The 6507-nt window shown below is 44.4% G+C and overlaps 1 pseudogene; it reads right to left on the reverse strand.

Moving 5' to 3' along the window:
- Positions 1–4656: 4656 nt before the first annotated feature.
- On the reverse strand, positions 4657–4789 carry LOC138387656 (U4 spliceosomal RNA; annotated as a pseudogene).
- Between the last annotated feature and the right edge of the window lie 1718 nt (positions 4790–6507).

Here is a 6507-nt window from a genome sequence, read left to right on the forward strand (position 1 = left end):
AAGAGCAGGTGTTCATAGAAAGGGAAGGCCATGATTAGTTTAATGTAAAGTGCCCAGGTGACACCAAGGTTCTGGTCCCCTGGCCTCTGGAACTCAGAGGATAGGCCTGGGAAGGAGGTAAAGATTTAGGATTCAAAGCCTTGGCATAGAGGTGACCACCGAGGCAGTGTGAGAGCAGAAAGAGGAGGCTGTGCTGATGGGATCCCAGGTCACCAACCCCAGGAGGCTGGAGCAGATGGAGCCAGGAGCTGGGGCAGGCTGAGAGAAGAGAGGTCATTGGGAGAAGAGAGGTGGGACAGACCTGGAGAGAGGGGACATGGAAACCATGGAGAAGCCTGTCACCTGCTTCAACTAAGGGATCCATCACCAAGCACTAAAAGGAGGGTCCACGGACCATTGAGCAGAAGTCACTGGCCAAAGTCACTGGCTTTAGCTAAAGGGGTCTTGGTAACAGGGGAGGGCAGAAACCAGATGGCCCTGTGGTTAGGAGGGAATGAGGAGTGGGAAAGTGGGGACCAGGAGTTTTTAGTGAGTTGTGCATGAGAAGGGCAGAGAGAGTTCAGGCAATAGCGAGTGTGGAGTGTAAGGTCAAGGGTGGGGCCTTTTAATTGAATGGGAGCTCTCTGAGCTGTTCATTGCACGGTATAGCTGAGGCAAGAAGCCAGAGAAGCAGAGTGAGAAGACCTGGAGAAGGAGAGTGGTTACTCAGATTACTGTACCTTTTATGAGAAAAGGTGTGGTAATCTAAGTAAATGTTGAATTATCTAAATTTGAACTATAGTCTATGAAACATTTTCACTTTTAGAAAATGATTTATTAATCCTATTGGCTACAGTTGCTTTGTTACATTCATGCATTCACAGAATAAAAATAGAAATGTATTGAAATAAGCATTAGGTTAGGATGATGGGCTACTGACATTATTTTTTCAGAATTTTCTTTAGGATTATTTTTCAACAAATATTCACAAAAGTGAAATGTAAAGAATTGGAGCCTTTGCAACTTTTTACAACTTGAGAGTAGAAGATAAATGCTCTTATATTTCTATTTATCTTATCTATTTTATATTGAAATTTCAGGTCTAATGTTCTTTTTAACCTTATTTTAAATCCAATAAAGAGTAAAGAAGCATCAGCTGACTTGTATAAATTTTCCATGCACAATAACTAGGTGTTTTCTTTAATACTGGAGTGTTATCATCAATTTTATAGACCTAATGAAAATAGCAACACATACTTCGATCCCTGAAACTGGGATGAATAAAAACTCTTTTTTTTTTTTTTACAGGCACAAACTAGGTCTGGGTCTGGCGCGGTGACTACTGAGGGTACAGGCCTCTTTCTGGCCTGCGTTGCTTATTATGCAAGTGTAGAAAACATGCATACACATGTCTGTTTGCATTTGTTTGGGCCTCACTCTCTACCCAACTCTGCGTGGCTCCAAAGCCACACTAGGCATTAACCTGTATCACTTGACTGCAGATTGGCTTAGAAACTTCTGAGCTCATGGTAGGGCCACTGCCTTACTTTTGCAAGTTTCTTATCCTATCCATTTTCTAAGCACAGAATACTTTTAATAGTTGTAGCATGCATAATAAAAGCATCACAATTAAAATCAAATAAAGGTTCTATAATGCTTGGCTATAACATACCCAGCAAGAATGTGGCTGGATCTGGTAGGCTTTTCTGCTTCCCAGTGCTGATGTGAACCTCTCAGCTGGAGTAAATACATCCCTTTCCTTGTTTTTGTCTGTTTCTGTCTTCCTGAGATGCTTCCTTTCCCCACTCCCACCTTTAATCTCCACGACTTGTTTCAGTTCGACCAAATTCATGAACTCATGTTGAATCCCTCACCTTCAGGGGTCTCAGTTTCTTTCTCAGGACAGCAAAGCACTGGCCTTATTTCACCTTGTTTTGTAGTTACTTCTCTGTCTAGAACACAGCAACTCCCTGCCCTCACAATTGCATTAACCCATAAGCTGTTTCCTGTGGCATGGATTTTCTCCTAATTTCTGCAGGGCATCCATCACACAGTGGACATGAAGTCAATGTTCATTAAATTGAAGGGACAGTATTCTGTGCCCAAGCCCAGGGGAATTAGTCAACCAGTAATCGAGCTCCTGTTGTTCATCAGCCCAGGGTGGCTGGATGTTCCAGATATAAACAAAACAGAACAGTGCTGGACCCTGTTCTCTGGGGAGGTCTAATTGGGGTGGCATAAATAGAGACAAGGGACATGATAAGCTGAGGGGCAATGCTTCCCGATATAAAAATGCTTTTGCTTGACTTAACATTGCCATTAACTTCTGCAATCCCCCTTCTTCTCCTTTACTCATGATAGCCAACCTTTTTCTGAGCCTACCTCCCGTTTCTCAAATACGCCCTCTCCTCTTCATTCACATGGCCACCCACGCTGGCCCACCCTGTCATCACTTCGTATCTGGAGCCCCGCAGTAGCCTCTTAGTGTCAGTCGGATCCATCCTAAACATTAACACTCTCCAGTATCCACCAACATCTACCAGCATCTGGGGGAAACACCAAGGCCCATTCCAGTTGCAGCTTTCATGTAATTGTGTGAGTCCACATTGTTCCCTGTAGGAGAATCACACCTGATCCACTTCCTCATGGTTGCATTCAAGGCCTTCTCTGCTCTGGCCCCACATTTTCTGGCCGACCTCGCATCTTTATCTTCAAACCATTTGTGTCATTTCACTGAATGGTTTGCCTACATTGACTGTTAACTGGGGAAGGACAGTAATTCCTTGGTTTAGTGGCACCATTGTCTACCCTTCAGTTTCAACATGAATTTAAACCCAGCTGCTCTTTTCCTTTTTGGTGTTAGGTTGCTTAATTGCCACCAGAGTTTTTAGGGTACTGCTGAGCTGATAAAGTAGAGAAACCATACAGGCCCTTGGCACAAAATGGAGGGATTACCAGGTGACCAAACCACATGCAAGCATAAAGTTTGCTGGCTTTCTGTTCTCCCTCTAGCAGGAAAGGCTTAAGATTTCTTGGTCTAAATCTTTTTTTTCCCTGAAGATATGGCCTCACTTGCCATTGGTAGCTGGGCATGTGGTCTAGAGAGGTGATTCAATGTACAGCGATGGCGCTTCTATTATTATTGGCTTAGTGACTTTTCAAAAATGAACATGATGTTTTCTTTTATTCTTATATTTACACTCTTAAACTTTATTTCTTTTGCAAACTTTAGGTTACCATAGCCCCAACCTGAATACTTCAAAGAACTCTAGTTCAGGTAAGGGTTTAATTAATATCATTAAATGCCCAAGGGAAATTTTAGAAAATAAACAATTCAGAGTAAGATAAGTAATAGTTTATTTTTCTGTTTTATTTCAGAAAATCCAAGCGAAAAATACGGATATTCATCTTCCTACTCGAAAGAATTTAATGAATTCTAAAGTTCTGTGATTACCTAGCCTCGTGAGAAGAGTGGCTGTCAAGTTTGGTGAAACTGAGGATTTCTCTGGGTGGGGCAAAAGGGCCATTTTCTAGGCTGACCTCATTAACCTAACACAGGGTTCTCTGTGGATTCACCCACCTAGACTCCCCTTAACCTCCAGCTCTGTGTCCCTGCCCACCCTCCCCCAAATCCTCTGGATCTCTGGCCCCCTGACTTAAATGCCCTATCTTACCACCAAAGCCCCAGACTTGGAAGGAGGCCCTGGAGTGAGGGCGGCAGCCCAGGCTAACCAGGAAGGGCCAGAACATCTCAAGATCGATGGGGAAAGAGCCCTCAGCCACTGTGAAGGCGGCCCCCTGAGGAAGAGCTGGAAGCCCAGTGGCCTTCAGCCTGGCTGTGCACTACCATCCCTAACCACAAGTTCCAGGCATAAGGAAAAACCTGCCCCACTCTAGTCTGTCGAAGGGTGGCCGCAGCATTCTGCTCTCCTCCCTTTTTTTCAAAGAGATGGGGTCTCCCTTTGTTGCCCAGGCTAGTCACGAACTCCTGGCCTCAAGTGATCCTCCCGCCTCGGCCTCCCTAGGAGCTGGTATTACAGGCATGAGCCACCGCGCCCGCCGCTCCTTGTCTTTGACGGGCTCATATCTAGAACCCACCAACCAGAGAGGAAAAAGAAAACAGATACAAAAACAGGAAATAAAATCGGAAAAAAAAAGAAAAAACAGCGTTTAATAACTGCCGCCCAGTGATGGAATTGGGTGGCCCCGGCTCTGCAGCGGGACCAGGGGAGAAGCCCGGATCCTACAGACCCAGGCGCCTGGACGCAGCCCTTTCCTTCCAGCCTGTGACGCACAGCGGTCGCCCGAGGCAGGTCAGGGCACATGCAGGGCCTCGTCACCCTGGAGCCCGTGTGAGCGCAAAGAAATCCTTGCTAGAGAGCTCAGGCTCCGAGGGCTGCGGGACGACGCGGAGCAGGAGGTCGGCTCCGGGACGGGTGGCATCGGCACCCACGCACCCACTGCCGGGTCAGCGCCCTGGCAGCGCCTGCACACACCGGCGCCTCACCACTTGCCACGCAGTGTTGACACTGTCCGAAGGTATTCGGCAAGGGTTGCGCGCCAAGCATGTTTGCTGTGGGTGAAGACACTGCACCTGCAGCACAAGGACCCGGGAGGTGAAAAGCCACGTTTCTTTTCTGGATTACAGCTAAAAATGACAGTCCCCCTCTCCCCGAGTCTCCGTAGAGACTGTCAAAAATTGCCAATGCTGACTATATTATCACGGCAGGGGACTGGGAAAAGTTTTCGATTAACAATAATCGAGTTTCTAATAAAACTCTTTGGCTACGATGCTGCCACGTGTTCAGATCATAACAGTGACAGTTTTGGAAGATGACGCTCTTAACTTTGCCCACTTTTACTCTTTTAGATCCATGGCTCAATTGCAAGTACCTCCATTAAGCTTAATTCTCAATTTAAAAAGTGGGGGGTGGTGGCTGCAAGGACAGGACTGGCTTGCTCTGCCCCAGAGGCCCAGCTCACTCCCAGGGCCCTGTGGGGCTTGGGGCTCAGGTGACCAGGAGGTAGGCCATCTGAGGCTGTCTACTACAGAATGCCCTGGTGGGACTACCGGATCCAGAAATAACACCTCTTTCTATGACAATTACAGAATAGAATTTCCACATTAGAATTAACTTTCACCCCAATATTTCTCTATATAGTTGCAAAACCAGTTCAGAAATCTAACGATCCAGTTTTCCCTAAGAAGATGAACCACATTTCTGTTTCCAGGAAGAAGCATGCCTTGTGAGGAAGCTCCCACCTCTTTACATACACAGATGCCCTTACAACACAAAGCAAGTTGGAAAACTGATCTACATAGAGATGCAAATATTCGTTCCTTCAACACACGTATGGTAAGAGCGTTCTATGTACCTGGCACCATTCTCGGTCCTAGGGACATAACTGTAAATAAAAATCAGGAAATACTTTATTTTACATAATAAATAATGATATAGAAATGACAAAATTTCAAAAAATTTCTAATTTCAAAAAATTAGAGGGCAGAGAGGAAACAAATGAGGAAATACGTAAAATGGGTGGTGGCCCCTTGGGGAACGAGGTGAGAGGCATGAGGGGTGGTCAGGGAAAGCCCCTAGAAGGGAACCTTTGGGCAAACCCAGAAGGACTGCCACATGGAGGTGAGCAGCTGTCACAGCCCCAAAGGCCCACACCAGATCCAGAAATGCCCCACATCCTCAGGTGAAGAGCACGGTGGATTTAAGAACAAGATATATGTTTGAGTCGCTACAACATTAGGAAAGGAGAGACTGCTGTTCCTGTGGAGCCTCTAGACCTACTCCAATCTCTCTAAAAAGACCAACCTTCTCCAGGACTGCCAGCCTGTTGTTGGGCAAAGCGTGGGGCTCACCGCTTCCTAACGCAGGGGTTAACACTAGGACGATATTCTCCTTCATTTCCACCAGGTTAGCATCATAATGACCTCCAGATAGTCAGTAAGACTTTCAATTGCCTCCTCTTTAATTTAGCATGGTCTAAAGTTTCATTTCTTGGGCCCTTTACAATTCATGCATTTTAAAGAAGTCTATTGCTTTATATGCATTTTAAAGAAGCAATTGGCTTCTTTAAAATGCACTAAATAATGAATTTTGCTGCTACATCATACGAACACTGAATAATTTCTCTTAATAACCTTTATTGACCAAGACACATAATTAGCAAGTTACGGGAAAGATATTCACCTTTTAATTCAACTGGATAAATACCAATATTTTTACCAACCAATACCAACACATTTTTTAATTATTTTCTACAACTAAAATAAGATTATCTGCTTTGGGATTTTTATTTTCTTCCTCCAAAACTAAAGATCTGTATTGTAAGAAAAGCAAATATTTACTCTTTAATTGTTTTATATATGTGAAAGACTTTTTTTAGTTTAGAATATTAAATTGACAAAGATTGTATACATTTAAGGTATACAATGTGATGATATGATATAGATATAGTGTCATGATTACCATTGAAAGGCATTTTAAAGAACAAAAATAAAGTTAGTCTACTTTG

The sequence above is a fragment of the Eulemur rufifrons genome, chromosome 1 (genome assembly GCF_041146395.1).
Source record: "Eulemur rufifrons isolate Redbay chromosome 1, OSU_ERuf_1, whole genome shotgun sequence".
NCBI classification, from domain to species: domain Eukaryota; kingdom Metazoa; phylum Chordata; class Mammalia; order Primates; family Lemuridae; genus Eulemur; species Eulemur rufifrons.